This window comes from Bos mutus, chromosome 1 (genome assembly GCF_027580195.1).
Source record: "Bos mutus isolate GX-2022 chromosome 1, NWIPB_WYAK_1.1, whole genome shotgun sequence".
NCBI classification, from domain to species: Eukaryota; Metazoa; Chordata; class Mammalia; order Artiodactyla; family Bovidae; genus Bos; species Bos mutus.
In genome coordinates, this window is record NC_091617.1 from 144,221,317 (window position 1) to 144,240,663 (window position 19,347).

The 19,347-nt window shown below is 41.6% G+C and overlaps 1 protein-coding gene and 1 pseudogene across 1 annotated transcript in view; both read right to left on the bottom strand.

Annotated features, from left to right (window-relative positions):
* KCNH8 (potassium voltage-gated channel subfamily H member 8) overlaps positions 1–19,347 on the bottom strand; it is a 493,246-nt gene that overhangs the window by 391,948 nt on the left and 81,951 nt on the right. The gene's annotated exons all lie outside the window — the stretch shown is intronic.
* Positions 10,912–11,642, bottom strand: LOC102281289 (heterogeneous nuclear ribonucleoprotein C pseudogene; annotated as a pseudogene).

Consider the following 19,347-nt stretch of genomic DNA (forward strand, 5'->3'; position numbering starts at 1 on the left):
TTACAATGTTGTGTTGGTTTCTGCTATACACCAATGTGAACTGGCCACAATTATACAATTGCCCTCTAGGTCATCACACAGCACCAGGCTGGGCTCCCTGGGTTATAAGCAACTTCTCACCAGCTATCTACTTCACACACGACAGTGCATATACATGTGTATATCCATCATGTATATGTATCGATGCTACTTTCTCCATTCATCCCACTGTCCCTCCTCCATTGTGTACACGAGTCCGTGAAGGAGGTATTTTTCTGCCACTGCAAGTCTCAAAAGACTGAGTAAAAATGACTTTGCCCAAAGCAGGCCTGTGGTTGTGTTTCTTGAGTAAGGAAAGAATGGAAAAAATACCCCTGCAGTCCAAAACTGTTGAAGATCTGCTGTTTCTTGGTCTCTTGCTTTAATCATGAGCTCCTCCGAGTGACAAATTTACTTCCTCTTTTCCCACCTCCCAGTCATCAAAAACAGGATTCTAGCACCAATTGGGAAAAGAGATTTCTCCCTGGCACTATGACCAACGCAAGCAAAACGGGAAGAAGACCACCTTCCCTGTGAAGACTCCTCTGAATTCGTTGGAGCCCACGGAGCTCTCCCACCTTAGACACCTTCTACGTGTGTGTGAGTCTCTGGAGGCTTCAGCACTGAGTGGTTCTCTTATTGATCTGCATATGGTTCTTGAGAACTTCTGAAAATAAAGATTACAATTTCTGCTTATGTGGTTTGTGGTACTCAGTAGCAGCAGTAGTGCAGACAAGCATGCAGGTCAGATTGGCTTGACTGACAATCACACATCACTTTTTTCAGTCTTTCAAGTTGAAAACATACATCCAGATAGAGTTAGGGTGTTAATTTAACTGCAAAGAGAGAATGAATTTATTCTTTGGTAGCATCCAACAATTTTTGACCCAATAATTCACAATATTTTGCTTTATACTGCAAATGCACAATAGGAATAAAAATAATGACATGTGAATCACTAACTGTGAATGCTCTTGAGAGTAAATACAAAGAATAAAGTATTCCCTTATGAGTAAAAACATAATATAGAGCTTTTCAAGCTGGGCAACTTTTGCACCATTCCTTTCTCACTGCATTAACAAGAGGAGTAAATGACTAATTTTCTTAAACTGTGATTCAATTTATAGAAATTAATTTCTGTAGCATTTAGCATTTAACTCTCAATTTGTGGAATAAAAAGATAAATAGGCATAGGCTATACATGTAAAGTTTTATTAAATTCATCTGTAACTATTCTCTTATCTTAAAAAAAATCTTAGTAGAATTGCCAGTTGATATTAAACATGTTGAATATCCTGAACTACCTGTAAAAGAAAATAATTCTGAAATCCATATCAATTACATTTAAATATCATGCAAGACAACTTTCCCTCCTCTTTGGCATCCAGAATGCATTAAGGTGGTGATGAGTATTATATCTACTTTTTACATTTTTGGAGACAGCTATTCACAGCATTGTAGGCACAACTTGGCATATTTCAGGACATACAAATGATCATTTATAAATTAAATGAGTCAGTTTACACATTGGACTTGTCTTGCCACTGGCGTAATTCAGTTATTTGTGCATATTAGCATGAAAAGGAACAAAAAAATACATCCCTGCAATGCCTACTTCTGAAAGTATCAAAAATACTTCATAGACATCAACAGATTCATTTATAGCACTATGAAGTAATTAAGGGAGAAGCATTAATAATCTCTATTTTCTTAGACATGATATTTGATATAATACTCCAGCCAACGATCACTGTAAGAGTCTAGGCACAGAGAGTTGCTTCTATTAATATATTCTCAATAAAGGTTCTTTATTCAGTATAAATCAGTGTAATTTACTTGTTTATTCTTTCACTCATGTCACAAACATTTTTTTGAGCAGCCAGCCATCAAGTTTGCAGAGAAGAACAGCACTGCCTCCACTTAAGTCCTAAGTGTTTCTCTCCCACTAACCGCCATGCCCAGGCGAACTTCTCATTCATACCTGAGCATGCCTTTGTGCAGCACTGTTACTAAGACAGCTTCCTTCCTGAAAAGTTTCTTTGGCAGATGCGCTATCACACCTCACGAGCTCATCTCTCACCCCTGACCATTCCTCGTCTTTGATCGTTTCTCTCCTGATTTCTATTCCTCTATTTCTGTACATTCTCAAAGGTTCCATTGTCAACTGCCTTGCTGTGTGTCTATACAACTCCATCCTCGTGTTAGTTAACCTCAAATGCTCCCTTGAAGACCAACTTCTTCACGGAGTTTCAGGTTTGCACATTCGTTTGTCTGCCAGACCAATCAGCCTGGAGGTAATTCAGGCATCTTGAATTCCCACCTCAAAAAACCAACCTCCTGGGCATATATCTGGGGAAAAAAATAACAACTCCCAAAGATATATGCACCCCAATGTTCACAACACCACTATTTACAATAGCCAATGGAAGCTATCTAAATGTCCACAGAGGAATGGATAAAGATGTGGTGTGATAACAGTGGAATATCACTCAGACACAAAAGGGAACAAATTGTGCCATTTGCAGTGACATGAATGGACCTAGAGTCATACAGAGAGAAGCGTGAGAAAGAGAAAAACAAACAAGGTATATTAATGCAAACATGCGGAATCTAAAAAAGTAGATGAACCTATTTGCAAAGCAGAAATAGAGAAACAGACATAGAGAACAAATTATGGTCACCAAAAGGGGAAAGGGGAAGTGGATGGACTGGGATTGACCTATACGCACTACTCTGCATAAAACAGGTAAGTGATGGGAACTGTCTGAACAGCACAGGGAACTCTCCTCAGTGCTTCCTCCCGCCCGCGTTTCCCATGATGCACTCTGCGTATGAGTTAAATGAGCAGGGTGACAATACACAGCCTTGATGTACTCCTTTTCCTATTTGGAACCAGTCTGTTGTTCCATGTCCAGTTCTAACTGTTGCTTCCTGACCTGCATACAGATTTCTCAGGAGGCAGGTAAAGTGGTCTGGTATTCCCTTCTCTTGAAGAGTTTTCCATGGTTTCTTGTCGTCCACAGTCAACGGCTTTGGTGTAGTCAGTAAAGGAAAAGTAGCTGCTTTCCTGGAACTCTTGCTTTTTCCATGATCCAACGGATGCTGGCAATTTGATTCCTTCTCTTACATGGTTAGTTTCCATGCATTCTTAAAGACTCTCCCCAGAAGTCTTTCCTGACACTGTCTCCCCCTCCCCAGCTCTCAGGCCAGGGTCATATGAGGTGCCCCTTCTCTGTCTTCCCAGAGCATGAGCAGGGTGAGTTTCAAATTATGACTATCATTATTACACCCTCTTTGTTCATGTTCAAGGATGTTGTTTTACCAGATTTCTCTGTACTCTTGTGCCCATGTCATAAGTAATCAATAAAAATTTGTTTAAATGAGGATTTCCCTGGAGGTCCAGTGGTTAAGACTCTGTGCTTCCAACACAATGGACTTGGGTTCAATCCATGACTGGGGAACTAAGATCTCATATGCATGGCTGTTGAGGTCTTTTAATGGACTGGAACCTGGTTGTCCAGAGTTGACGATAAGAAAGTAAAAGAGAGAGAAAGAGGCTGATATTTTTTGGTTTATGCATAAAACCAATAAAGTCCTTGACATGGGGCTTGCACTGTTTCAAATAGGCACAGGGCACCCTCTTGTGAGGGTCTTGCAAGCCCAGGCAAGAAAGTGAGCTCAGTGGGCTTCTGCACTCCAAAGACTTAGTCTGAGAGAGAGAGAAAGAAAGACAAAGAGAAAGAAAGAAAGACACAGGGGCCCAAGCTCTGATGGAACAAGGGTATTTTATTTAACATCGTGTGGGTGTATATACTGTCTTACAAGGTAGCTTTGTTCAGCAAATATAAAAATCAAAAGTCCAGACTTACAAATTATCAAGGAAACATAAGGCAATCCATATCAAAGAGAGAGGGTTGTAAATAATCACTTTTACCGTATGGTTCATAAAAAGGAAGAGGGTCGTAAATAGCTACTTATCACGGTATGGAAAAACTAACGAAGGAAGTGCATGCATTTCTCAGCCCCAGGAGTGGTTTGCCACTCCTCTTAATTTCTGAATATTCAGGAATAAGGAACAGAGGATTCATGACAGATCCAAAACAGCACACAGGAAGCCTCCTGTTAAATGCTTCCTGACACATGGCCAATAAATAAATAAAACAGTTGCTGCTGCTGCTGCTAAGTCGCTTCAGTCGTGTCCGACTCTGTGCAACCCCACAGACGGCAGCCCACCAGGCTCCCCTGTCCCTGGGATTCTCCAGGCAAGAACACTGGAGTGGGTTGCCATTTCCTTCTCCAATGCATGAAAGTGAAAAGTGAAAGTGAAGATGCTCAGCGTATCTGACTCTTAGCAACCCCATGGACTGCAGCCTACCAGGCTCCTCCATCCATGGGATTTTCCAGGCAAGAGTACTGGAGTGGGGTGCCATTGCCTTCTCCAAACAATTGCTAGATACTTTAAAAATTTGTTTAAATGAAATAGAAAAGTTAAGTGCAGATTATATTTACCCAAGGATGAGCATTTTACTAGCATGAAGTGTAACTATTAAGATATTAAATATCTAAGTTCTCAGAAAATAACTCATCTCGCTCCAAGGTATTAGCATATAAGCAGAAATCTCCTAGCTACACTGAAATATATCTACTCGATTTGAATCCCTGCATTAGACTGAAAGCTTAAGATCAGGGTGAGGTTTTTTTTAAAATTCTTTGCCAAGGAAATGTGTCAAAAGTATGCACCCATTAACTATTAGTTGAACATACGAGTAACTGAGTGGTGGGTAGGGGGATGGGCAGAGAGAAGAGTGGATGGATAGATCAAATGCCATTTTCTCTTGATCTCTCTTTTGATCTCTTTAGGCCATCTACTTACTCATAGAGCTAGGAAACACTTACAGTACCCCATTATTTGTTCTACTTGTATACATATTATATAGTTGTCCTTCATTTTGACAAGCCTTAAGAAGACCAAGTGCAAAGAATTCGGAGCATTTCAATGAACATTTCATTATGTTTGACGTTCATTAAAGCAACTTGATTGCATTTATAATTCCTGAAGTGAAGACCTCTCCCAGTTCCCCACTGACAGTTGCGTATGACTCTCCTACCCAATACCAATTCATCCTCTCAAGCAGTTAAAAATGTTTTTATTAAATATTTTAAAAATTATTTTACCCAAATTATGAATTTTAAAAGGAAAGAAAATCTGACAATCACTTGTGTCATAATACGGGGTTATTTTTTTAATCCTCTTTAGAATGCTTTATTTGTAGAATAGGGTGCCATAGCTTAAAACTATCAATTTACAATTTCAAGACAACTGGTACTTGACATCTTTGAAGGCATCTGTCCAGCCACCTCTAAAACTGTCCCATTTTAGAGAGAGGTGGTCTCCACAGCCTTGGTAGCTGGTGGAATTCCATTTCCAAGGCAAACGCTAATGACAAAGAGGAGACACAGAACAGAGAGTAGCAGCCTCAAGTAGAATCAAGTTCCTGGAACGCCCTCTCCTCCCTGCTTTTATCTGGTCAACTTCCATATATCCTTGAGACATGAGCAAGAAGCCATATAATTTATCATGCAAATCACAGTATATTTAACAGTCCATGGGAGCAATAAAAATAACTAAATTATTTAATTTTACACTGTCTAATTAACTATGGACAGCTATGTTTTAACATCCTGGTGAGGTGGCTTCCCTGATGGTCAGTGGGTAAGAGTCCGCCTGCCAGTGCAGGGGATAAGGGTCCGATCCTTGGTCTGGGAGGATTCCATACGGTGTGGAGCAACTCAGCCCGTGCACCACAGCTATTGAGACCCCACTCGAGGGCCCAAGAGCCTCAGCAACTGAAGCCCCTGAGCCCGAGTCTCTGCTCTGCAACAAGAGGGGCCACAGCCATGAGAAGCCCATGCAGTGCAGCAAAGAGCAGCCCCTACTCGCTGCACCTAGAGAAAGCACACACACAGCCACAAAGACCCATGGCAGCTAAGAATAAATAAATCAATCATGAAGACAAATAAACAATATACTGGTGAAGCATTAAATAGCATTAAACATTCAGTAACAATTTTCCAAATAAAATTTTTGAAAAAATAAAAATAGCACATTTCTCGTGCAGTACAGGACACCAAAATACTTCATTTCCAGATTTTGATAGCTGTACTGATTTTATCAGAGACTATTTTTGACTGTAGAAAATATACACTGAAGTAGTTAGGAATTTTTTTAAGCCTTGTAAAGCTCTATAGAATTTTACCAAGAGAAATATGTTTAGAAATAACATAAGCAGAAAATTATTTATGCACATATTTAGTAACTTTAAACAGATTCTAATTCATAGTATTATTTGGAAAATGCACTTTTCTATATGGTTCTATTTTTTCTTTTTTCTGTAAAATTACCTGCAGACATCTTCCAAAATGCAGTTTATAAATAATACATAAAAATCACGGACAGTTCAGTTGGCTCTTTTTTTGTTACACCATAATTTTATTTATTGAAGTATGTTTGATTTACAGTGTTGTACCAATCTCTGCTTATAGCAAAGTTACTCTGTTTTACATATATATACATTTATTTTTTTAATATTCTTTTCTATTATGGTTTATCTCAAGAGTTTGGATATAGCTTCATGTGCTATACAGTAGGGCCTTGTTGTCTGCCCACTCTAAATGTAGTATTAATAGTTTGTATCGGTTCAGTTCAGTTCAGTCGATCAGTCGTGTCCGACTCTTTGCGACCCCATGAATTGCAGCACACCAGGCCTCCCTGTCCATCACCAACTCCCGGAGTTCACTCAGACTCACGTCCATCGAGTCAGTGATGCCATCCAGCCATCTCATCCTCTGTCGTCCCCTTCTCCTCTTGCCCCCAATCTTCCCAGCATCAGAGTCTTTTCCAATGAGTCAACTCTTCGCATGAGGTGACCTAAGTACTGGAGTTTCAGTTTTAGCATCAGTCCTTCCAAAGAACACCCAGGACTGATCTCTAGAATGGACTGGTTGGATGTCCTTGCAGTCCAGGGGACTCTCAAGAGTCTTCTCCAACACCACAGTTCAAAAGCGTCAATTCTTCAGTGCTCAGCTTTCTTCACAGTCCAACTCTCACATCCATACATGACCACAGGAAAAACCGTAGCCTTGACTAGAAGGACCTTTGTTGGCAAAGTAATGTCTCTGCTTTTGAATATGCTGTCTAGGTTGGTCATAACTTCCTTCCAAGGAGTAACTTCCCATAATTCAAGATAGTTCAAAATGCAATTCCAAAATTCCAAAATTAAGTCTTTTATACCAGCTGAGCTCTGTCATCTGTTTAGTTTTTCCTTTTGTTCGGATCTAATTCAATATATTCCTATTTGCAAGTATTGTCTGTAATAATTAGTTTGTCCGCTTTTCAAAATATGAATATTTTCACCACTCCATTCTTATGATTACTTTGACTCTAAATTTCTAACTAATTTTGAAGCAAACAGAATTTGAAGAGGCCTCTGGTACTTCTTCAGCAAATCTGCATCTTCAGGTGGTCCCCTGGTTAGTGACACATATACAGGCTCCATAATGGATTGGAAATATCAACAAACTTTTTGTACAAGTTACATATTTAAAAGAACTGCAAATCTGGTACCTAACATCTCATTAAACAATCATTTCATATTTTCCTCTGCAAAAGGGGCTTAATTCCAAAATAAAAAAGCTTTTCGAACCATGTAAACAGCTGTATGCATACAGACATAAACCATACGATAAGTGACAAAAGACTATAGACTACTCTCTAGGAACGTGATTAGCCACCGGTGTTTTCTGTACACAGTTATCAAACCACAAACAAAATTTCCCCATTTCCTGTGTCCTGGCAGCTTTGTGAATCTGTCAGAGAAGGAGTTTGCTGTACCTCGTCTTGAGGTCAGAGAGCTTTCTGTTATAGCAAGCACAATGCATGCAGGCTTTGAAGAGAAGCTGAAGCTGGAAAGTACTGGGAATAGAGAGACAGGCTGGTCACTGTCTTTCACATTTAACCAGAAGTTTCATTGCACCTGGTGCTTCATTGCATCTGGGCCTCACAAACACTAGACCAGATTATGGCAGAAGCTACGAGCCAAGCAAAAATCTGTCAGACACAACCCAGCTCATCTTCATAAAATAAATAATAAAATCATGTCCTTAAAAGGTCTGGATAGATGTTAAACTAGAGTGAGTAACAGCACAGCAGGCACGAGCCGGGACTGCCGTAGGCAGAGCATGGACATATGGTCACCCTTCTCAGGAAGCCTGCTCGCACTTCCACCTGTAACTCAAGAAAGACACTTTTTTCTTTTTACCCAATTATCTTAATTTACTAATTCGGCACAGGATACATGTTAATGAAATTGATACTGTCAGTTTTTATCTTCAAAATTACTGATGCACCCATCCATCAAACCCTACCGATTGACCTCCCAGTTCCTTTTGTTTTAGAAGAGAAAGGAATTTTAATGAATTGTTTTCCCAGAAACATAAATTAACATCCAATGGCCTTGTGTAAAAGCAATCAATTTGTTATCCCAAGTAACAATCTAAGTGAAGCATTTAAAGGGAAAATAGAATGGAACCTAGTAAGGAGAAAACTTGTATTTTGATGTGGGAGAGTTCAGATATCCTGGACTTATTCTGTCTTGTACTGAGAACTAAATAGATGGTATTAGGGGGCATAGCTCTTCAAGGCCCCAGAAGACTGAATTAAGGTGTGTGGCCTACGAGTGTTGACATAAAAATTGAGATTTGAACAGGGGATCCAGTAAGGACAGACTGTGAGGAGTTGTGCTAATTGCAGCAGCCATTGGGATGCTATTTCCAAGTGTGAAGTGAAGCGTTAGACGCTGTCCTGCCTGATTCTTTGCGACCCCATGGACTGCAACCCACCAGGCTCCTCTGTCCATGAGGTTTTCCAGGCAAGGATACTGGAGTAGGTTGCCATTTCCTTCTCCAGGGGATCTTCCCAACCCAGGGATCTAACCAGGTCTCCTGCACTGAAGGCAGATTCTTTACCAACCTAGCTACAAGTGTTAAAAACCTTTACCTCCCTGTCACTTACTACAATCCTTTAACACTGCTAATTTTCTTATCTGCAAAACAAACATGCTAATATCCTCAGGGGAGAGAATTTAAGATTAAATAACACAATGGAACATTAATTGGCCCTTAAACAATATTTGTGGAATTTAAAATTTTGAAAACTAATTAGATGGAAACACAGAACTGGAGAGGAATTAAATGCATTGTAATAAAAACATTGTTACCAGCATGTGGGTATGTAATATATATTTTTAAGAGAATAATTGCTAATTATATTTTTGCTTACATTCTTGAAGCTATTCGAGACACCTATTGTCTGTATGCGTGTTAGTCCTACTCCTTGCAACCCCATGGACTGTAGCCCACCAGGCTCCTCTGTCCAAGGAATTCTCCAGGCAGGAATACTGGAGTGGGTTGCCATTCCCTCCTCCAAGGGATCTTCCCGACCCAGGGATCAAACCTTGGTCTCCTGCATCGCAGGCAGATTCTTTACCATTTGAGCTACAGGGAAGTCCTATTGTGTGTAACCTAAGGGTAAAAAAGTTGATTAAACAGCACAACTTTAGGGAAAGAATTTCAACAATGAAATTTCAATGTGCAAGTTAATGGTTTGGGAAAGTAGCTTTTCAGAGTTGTTTGTTTATTGTTTTTAACTTATAGGGCAAACTACTGTTTGTTTTTTGTTTTGTTTTCTCCCAATTAAGGACTCGTGTATTTTGACGGGAAAAAAAAAAAAAAAAAAAAACATCCCAAACATGAGCCTGTTCACAAAAATAACGCACAGTATCAACTTTAGAAAACAAATCTTCAGTCTGTTACACTGCTTAGTTTTCTAGAGGATGCATCTGAAAAAACACATTGTTCCATCTGTGCTGAGCAAGCCCACACAGCTCTGTTAGGTGGGGTTGACACACACACCTCTAACTCAAAGCCAGTCTGAGGTGCTAATCAACTAAGAAGATCATCTTTGTAGTCAGGGAAGCAACTACGGAACTACTGTATGAATGGGAAGAACTGCACTCCCTGCATAACAGGAGATTATTTTGGAGATGGTTGATAGAAACCATATTATCCTCTTTACTGTTATGTCTTAAAGAGGTATCAAAATTCAAAGCAAAAATCACCGGTTAAGACTTAATGTAACTACTAGGAGCATGGAAGGAAATGGAAATGGGACCGGGGCAGGGCAGGATGCACTGATGGTCACGGAAGGAAGGAAATGGAAATGGGACCGGGGCAGGGCAGGATGCACTGATGGTCACGGAAGGAAGGAAATGGAAATGGGACCGGGCGCAGGGCAGGATGCACTGATGGTCACGGAAGGAAGGAAATGAAACGGGGAGGGCAGGATGCACTGATGGTCACGGAAGGAAGGAAATGGAAATGGGACTGGGCGCAGGGCAGGATGCACTGATGGTCACGGAAGGAAGGAAATGGAAATGGGACCGGGGCAGGGCAGGATGCACTGATGGTCACGGAAGGAAGGAAATGGAAATGGGACCGGGCGCAGGGCAGGATGCACTGATGGTCACGGAAGGAAGGAAATGGAAATGGGATCGGGGCAGGGCAGGATGCACTGATGGTCACGGAAGGAAGGAAATGGAAATGGGATCGGGCACAGGGCAGGATGCACTGATGGTCACGGAAGGACTAGGATGGGGAGAACAGTGAGTGTGTTCTGAAAGTGCCCGGGGAGAGGATCTGGTGAAAATGTTGGTCCTAGACAAGCGCCTAGTAAAGAAAAATGGGACAAGGTTTCCAAACCCCACCATGTACGCAAGAGTCACTCTCGCTGCTAACGCTCTCTCCGTGGTCATTCTCCACTTTCCAGCCTCCTCCCCATCATCCATGGTCACTTCCAGTGGTCGCCTCTCTGTCGTCATCACCATCATCGCCCAGTGGTCCCCCCTCTCTGCAGAGTCATCTTCAGACTCCATCTTCACATGAGTCTCATCTCTCTTCTGCTGCTCTGCTCCCCTTCTGACGCTTCATCCTTCATCTCTGCTCCTTGCTTGCTCTGTTCCTTTTCAGTGTTTTCTAGGCTTTCCAGCAGAGAATCCACTTTTTGTTTCATCTGGGTCAACTCCAACTTAAGGGTCTGATGGTCATCTCCTTTCTACTTTCCAGACTTAGGAGAAGATCCCCACCAAATGCTCTTAGAATCAAAGCAGCTTTTGCCCCTTTGTGAGGCGATTCTTGATGCACGCTGGCGTTCTGAGGGCACTACAGCGAGAAGAATAAGAAGAGAAGAAACTGTGCAAGATAACCACACCTCCTGTCACTGTAAGGCCCATGAAAGTCACAGTCCAAGTAAAAGAGGAGCTGCATCTCCACTGCATGTTACTTTACACCGGCTTTTCCTGCGGCCAGATTAGAATCTAAAACCAGCCGTCATCCTGCCATCCTCTCCTGCCACAGCAGCGCGGGCACATCTCTCATTAACACAGTGAACGAAGGCAAGGCCCTTATGAACAGAGAAGCCCACAGTTTGCCATATTTTGAGAAGACTGTCTCCACATCAGATTTCTTGACCACAGAGTACTGAGAATCCCAGTGAATTCACGAGAGCTCATGGAACAGGGTCCACTGTCTCATGGGTCACACTGCTGGCCGTTGTCTTTGATGACAAGGTGCCTCACAAAGCTGAAAAATGTAACTGAAGGTCAAAACAGAACTCACTGTAAAGTTGCCATGGTGCCCACCAAGTTGCATCATTATGTTAAAAATGTCTTTAAAATCAGTTTTGGAATGGGAACGTGTGGACTCTGGAAGGGTGGGGAAGGGAGCTTACATATCAAAGCTGAGTTCCAGTGGGTAGGGATGGGACTTGCCTTGCTGCCCTCAAGCAAGTCTACTAACTTACGTATTTCAAGCGACTGGTAACCAGGAGTGGGGAAGGAGAAGAGATTCGACTCTGAATCTCCTGCTCCCGGGTTCTACATGGAAAAGTCGACTGCTGCTCGAGATCTACAACACAGGCGAAACTGCTCAGTCTTTGCCTCTTCACAAAATGCCAAACTACTGTTTTACACAGAGTAACATCACATACATGCTGTGCTGTGCTTAGTCGCTCAGTCGTGTCCAACTCTGCAACCCCATGAACCGTAGCCCACCAGGCTCCTCTGTCCATGGGATTCTCCAGGCAAGAACACTGGAGTAGCTTGCCATGCCCTCCTCCAGGGGATCTTTCCAACACAGGGATCAAACCCACGTCTCCAGTATAGCAGGTAGATTTACCATCTGAGCCACCAGGGAAGCCCAAAAATACTGGAGTGGGTAGCCTATCCCTTCTCCAGGGGATCTTCCCAACCCAGGAATTGAACCCAGGTCTCCTGCATTGCAGGCCAATTCTTTATCAGCTGAAGCACAAGGGAAGCCCCACATTAGTACATACTGCAGGGTTAAATCAAACCTACAAAAATAACTAGTTGATAAAGATGAAGCTGAAGTGACATTACTTTAAAAGCCTAAAAACCGTAAGTAAAACTGAAAAGGATCACGAGCTAAGTATAACACGGATCATACCTCGCCATTTACTCATTCTTCCAGAGAGGAAAAGAAGTGGGAAACTCAACTGTCTGTGTGATAAAAATGTGCAGCTTTCCTGGGTGCCAGATTGTTTACGTTTTCAGTGAATTTTAAGACAGACACAATTTTTTTCAGAATATAAGATTTTAGTAAAGTTTATTCATTAAATAGGTCATTATTAATTATTCCCAAGTCATCTTTAGAAATAAATATCTAAAAAAAATAAAAGCCTAAAAGTTATTTGTGCCTAATATATGATCTGGATATAATTTTGAACCACATTTATCGAATTCTCAAGATGGTCTTTTCTGTCAGGCTGATCCTTGGGGCTTAATCTTATTTTCTACTTTTATTTATTTCACTCATCTTTTTGTTTAGTTTTTATTTTAATATGAAAACTGATTTCATACTATTTTATTGAAGTATAATTGATTTATAATGTTGTGCTAATTTCTGCTGAAAAGCAAAGTGACTCAATTTTATATATATATACTTTTTAATAGATATTCTTTTTTATTATCATTTATCACAGGAGATTAGATAGTTCCCTGTGCTATGCTATGACTCTGTTGCTTACCCATTCTATAGGTAATAGTCTGTATCTAGTAACCCCAAATTCCAAGTCCATCCCTCCCCTCCTATCCCCCTAGGCAACCACGAATGAGTCTGGGGAACTGATTTTATTTTTAATCAGTTACTTGTATCTTTGAAAGAGGTTTCAAATTAGTTTCTGGAAAAATGTAAGGAATAATTTGATTAACTAGCTGTTAAAAAAATAAGAAGCCTTAGTAATGCATTGAACAAGATATTATATTCCTCAGTTCCACAATAAGAATATATACTAAAGTATTCATGTGAGAGTTTATAGTAAAATAGTTTTTTAAGAGATCCTACTCTGAACACCTTCATTGTTAATTGCCGCTCTAGATCATGAAATCAGCCCTGAATGTTCACTGGAGGGACTGATGCTGAAGCTGAGGCTCCAATACTTTGGCCACCTGATGCAAACAGCCAATTCATTGGAAAAAACCTTGATGCTGAGAAAGAGTGAAGGCAGAAGGAGAAGACAGCGACAGAGGATGAGATGGCTGGATGGCATCACGGATTCAGTGGTCATTAACCTGGGCAGATTCCGGGAGATAGTGAGGGACAGGGAGGCCTGGCGTGCTGCAGTCCACGAGGTCACAAAGAGCTGGACATGACGAGCAAATGAACAACAACACTCATGAAATTAGCTGAATAAAACCAAGTTCATCGGAATAGACAGGTCTACTCATTTTTTAAAAAATTAATTAATATATCGGTTGATTGATTGATTGGTTGATTTTTGGCTGTGCTGGGTCTTTGTTGCTGCATGGGCTTTCCTCCGGCTGCCGTGAGCAGCGGCTCCTCTCTAGCCGTGCTCCGGCTTCTCACGGCAGTGACTCCTGTCACTGTGAAGCGTGGCTGGCGGGCCCCCACTTGTGGCCATGGACTCAGCAGCAGCGGTCCCTGGGCGCTAGAGCACAGGCCTGATACTTGTGGGGCGCGGGCTCAGCTGCTCTGCAGCATGTGCGACCCTCCCAGGTCAGGGCTTGAACTGATGTACCCTGCATCGGCAGCCACCAGGGAAGCCTGACTACTCACTCTTTAAATAGAAACAGTATTATTCCATCACACAGGACTTTGCCTTATCACCACATCTGCTGTTTGTCAATAAGACTCTCACTGACTTGCATATTTTACTGAATACAGCCTTTCTTATGAGGATAAGAGACAGTTCCTGATAGTTAGAAACTTTCAGCATTCACTATTGAGAGTTTCAAATACATATATATATATATTTATGAACATAATTTTTAAATTTTATGTATGTTTATAAATACATAATATACATGTGAACTGTTTCCAGAAACTAATGACTTTAGGCACACTTCTGCATGAATCGTATGAATAACAATTTTTATCCAGCAGCTACTTTTAACATTGCAAGCTGAGAATACATATTTACAAATTTGAGGGAGTATTCTTTTGTTAGATGATTGAAAAGTTTGCCTCTTAGGATGCAGTATCCTTTGTTTCTTATCATGATTTATGCAATATTAGTGAATTGCTTCTGTAATGAAGGTTTGTTTGTGCACTGACATTTGTAGAACTTACTGTTCTAAAACCACCCTGTCAGATGAATAAAGAGAGGGTAGAATTTAGCTCAGTTCAACACATAACATGATTTATTTCACCCTGATTAGTGATGAACAACTATCAGACTTAATACATTAGCAGGATGATGCAAGACAACGCATGCAGGCACACGCAGCATGGTGGAAGTTAAACATTTGAGAGAGGAGTGAAGACAGCTTTCAAAATGTCAAGCTTTCCCTTCCCACAGCATTTCCTATTTTATGACTTTCTGCCATAAACATGAGGCCAATAATAGGAATATCAGTAACAGGAATAGGAAATCAATAATAGGCAAATGTTGATCAGCCAGTGAGTCTTCATTATGTGATTACGTGATCATCTGCCACCAGTGACTGCTCTGAGGTCCTGGTGACTCTGCAATAGGGAAGAACAAGTCTGATTCCATATTGGATCTATTTATTTTACTTTAACCTCTGTATTCTATTGCATTTGCTACAAGTTAAGAATTTTGCCTATAGACTGAAATACACAGAATAGTCCATTATCAAGGGCTATTTTCAAAGATATGAATAGCACATTTCCATTTATATAGAGATAAAAAGTTGTGTAACAGAAAATAACCATTGTCTTGTTGGAGTTTTATAGTAATATCATGAACAGACCTACGTGGACACCTGTAAGAACTTCTGTTTGCAACAACTCCCGCCCTTTGAGTATAAAGGAAGCCTAAATTCTAACTCAGGCAAGATGGTCCTTCAGGATGCTACATTCTTGGTCTGCTGGCTTTCCAAATACAGTCACTGTTCCTTGCCCCAACACATCCCTCGGTTCACTGGCCTGTCGTGGGGCAAGCAGTTACAGGCTTGGTAACAACTTAGGGCTCTTCCAAGTAGTGGCCTTGCTGGGGGCCCCTCTCATCCTATCTCTCTCCCTTCTATATTTTCTGAAACATGACTCATTTCTGCAGACCCCTCGTTCTTAATGATTCAGCTAATTTATCTTGAAAACTACTTGGGATTCTACATACTTCTTGGGACTCTACATTCTAAGAGCTACCCTAAAACACAAACGTGGTGTATTTCCCTGTTAGGAACACAATGCAAACACCATTGGAGAGTGGGGATTAGCACCAGTTGTTCTTACTGTTCGGGATACTGTGTTGAGGGGTCACACTGTGCTCATACAGTGCTTCTTTACTTCTGTAATAGTAAAATTAAGCATAATTTAGAATCACAATAGTTTATAAATCTTCTTGATCATTTATTATAGAGATTCAAATCTCCACACATTCTCTATTGGCCACAGGAAAAGGTCTAAGCTATTTTTATGGCAATAGTGAGTGAGTGAAGTCACTCAGTTGTGTCCAACTCTACGGCCCCAAGGACCGTGGCCCACCAGGCTCCTCCATCCATGGAATTTTCCAGGCAAGAGTACTGGAGTGGGTTGCCATTTCCTTCTCCAGGGGATCTCCCCGACCCAGGGCAATGGAGCCCTATTACTTCTCCAGCTTTATTTGTGCCATAGTCAAGACTTATCCTCTTGCAGTTCCGTAGGCCACCATGTTGGTCTGGCCTCTACAGATTTGCCTACTTGCTAGAACACTCCCACATCTTTACCTTCCAAGGCCTTCTATTTATGGTTGACTCAAGAATCACCTCCTTGAGGAAGCCAATTCTGTCCCTGCCTTTGCTTCCCACTGTCTCCTGTGCTTACACATACCCTGCTGAGATGGGCTGGGGCCTTTGCTGCAGCGCTTGCATGTGGACGAACATTTCCCAGAGCAACAGAATACAAACAAACTGTAAGGGACTAAAAATAACTGTGTACATGTGCAGCTGGGACATGTTATGGACAAGATACAAAAAGACTGAAAAAGCTCAATCGACACTTAATGATTTTCATGAAGTGCAGGAGCAAAAGCAAGGTGTTGGGGATAAGAGCAGAGTCCTGTGCCTGCCTCCCGCACTCAGCACCACCTAAGGGGCGGGAAAAGCAGAGTCCTGTGCCTGCCTCCCGCACTCAGCACCACCTAAGGGGCGGGAAAAGCAGAGTCCTGTGCCTGCCTCCCGCACTCAGCACCACCTAAGGGGCGGGAAAAGCAGAGTCCTGTGCCTGCCCCCTGCACTCAGCACCACCTAAGGGGCGGGCACATCACCTAAGCCCCCCAGCCCAACCCCTGGACACACCCCTATGCTCATCCCTTGTAAGGGACTAGCTTGCCTCCCCCTCAGGAAGCAAGAAAGGGAACCTTTACGGCAGAAAGGGCCCAATAAAGCCTTGCCTGAATTTCTCGTCTGGCCTCTTACAACATTCTGATGATTCAGTTCAGTTCAGTTGCTCAGTCGTGTCTGACTCTTTGCGACCCCATGAATCGCAGCACGCCAGGCCTCCCTGTCCATCACCAATTCCCGAAGTTCACTCAGACTCACATCCATCAAGTCAGTGATGCCATCCAGCCATCTCATCCTCTGTCGTCCCCTTCTCCTCCTGCCCCCAATCCCTCCCACCATCAGTCTTTTCCAATGAGTCAACTCTTCCCATGAGGTGGCCAAAGTACTGGAGTTTCAGCTTTCGCATCATTCCTTCCAAAAAAATCCCAGGGCTGATCTCCTTCAGAATGGACTGGTTGGATCTCCTTGCAGTCCAAGGGACTCTCAAGAGTATTCTCCAACACCGCAGTTCAAAAGCATCAATTCTTCGGCACTCAGCTTTCTTCACAGTCCAACTCTCACATCCATACATGACCACTGGAAAACCCATAGCCTTGACTAGAAGGACCTTTGTTGGCAAAGTAATGTCTCTGCTTTTGAATATGCTATCTAGGTTGGTCATAACTTTCCTTCCAAGGAGTAAGTGTCTTTTAATTTCATGGCTGCAGTCACCATCTGCAGTGATTTTGGAGCCCCCAAAAATAAAGTCTGACACTGTTTCCACTGTTTCCCCATCTATTTGCCATGAAGTGACGGGACCAGATGCCATGATCTTCGTTTTCTGAATGTTGAGCTTTAAGCCAACTTTTTCACTCTCCTCTTTCACTGAACGGGAAAGGCCAAGAACCCTGGTCAGTAACACTTTATACAGTGTGGAAATAAGACTTCACGTTCATGTACTTACTAATTTTCCTATACGGGATGCTAAGTGCCTTAAAGACTGAAAGGGTTACTTGTTCGCTCTGAATCTCTATGACTGATCTCTATGTCTGGCACATGGTGAATACTGAAAAAACATTTATTAATTAGAAATGAATAAAAAGCTATCACCTGTTTGTAATTACTGAATTAACCGCTGATTCAATACCTTGCTGCATGGTGTCTAAATGCTGCTTTTGACATATAAAACCCTATTCAAAAACCTTTGACAGTTTCCCCTATACCAAATTTCAAATATACCAAGCATCAAATTTGTGACAAGCACTATAAAAAACTTTCTGAAAAACATTTTTTTCTCAAATAATTTTAAATTCCACCCAGAAAATAGGTCAAGAATAAGTAAAGCAGTAATAATGTCAATAATAATCTTAAAGTTTTATACAACACTTATTTTGGACCCAAAGTATTCATATAAGCACTCAGCATGTACTAGCACAGGTAATCATCACAATAATCTAATTAGGACATCTCATTATCCTCTTAGAAGTGAAGAAACCAAACTGCTGGGAAGTTATATGGCTTTCCTAAGGTTGCAGAAGGAGGAAGCGGCAGAGCTGAAATGTGGAGTCAGGCAGCCTCACTCTAAAGCCCATATTCTTACCTACTGCCCCATATTGCCTCTAAAGTCATGATTCGTAAATGCCTGAATGCCCCTAAACAATCACAAGACTGACTGTCAAATGGCTGGACAGACACATGCTCTTAATACAACTTTAAAGGAGAGGACAATGACTCCATGACAGACAGACGCAGGAAAACTTCACTGGACAAGTGAACTTTGACTGGAAGTGACTTTTTAGGATTTACTGGATTTCAGGGAAGGTCTCACAACAGAGGAGACAAAGATGAGTAAATACGAGGCATGCTGCCTGTAAGATAACGTTGGAGGATACGTGGGTGAGATGACGCTGTGAGTCGCTAAGTTGTGTCTGACTCTGCAACCCCGTGGATGGCAGCACGGCCAGGCCCCGCTGTCCTCCACTGGCTCCCAGAGCTTGCTGAAGTTCAGGTCCACTGAGGCGCCGATACTGTCTAACCATCTCGTCATCCTCCGTGGTCCCCTTCTCCTTTTGCTTTCAGTGTTTCCCATTATCAGGGTTTTTTTTTTTTTTTTTTTCCAATGGGTCAGTTCTTAGAATGGGGAGGATTAAATTCCAAAGTCCATAGCTCAAAATATTTTAACTAACCCTAGAAGCCATTGAGACAAATGGCCAAAGAGAAAGGAATAAAGCAGCATTTCAGAATAGTAATGATCAGCAGTTTGTAAAGCAAAATAAAGGACAAAGACACTGGAAGGAGGAAGCTCATGAAAACACTAAATTTACAGGGGCAGAAGTGATAAGATGCTTGTTTTACTTCTCCCTTCTTTCTTGTAAAAAGATTGTTGAATTTGAAGTTGGAAAATCTGGTCTTAAATTTTACCCCTGCCACTCATTAGCACTAGGGGCCAAAAGTGTAATATTTCCTAGTTCATAAACTG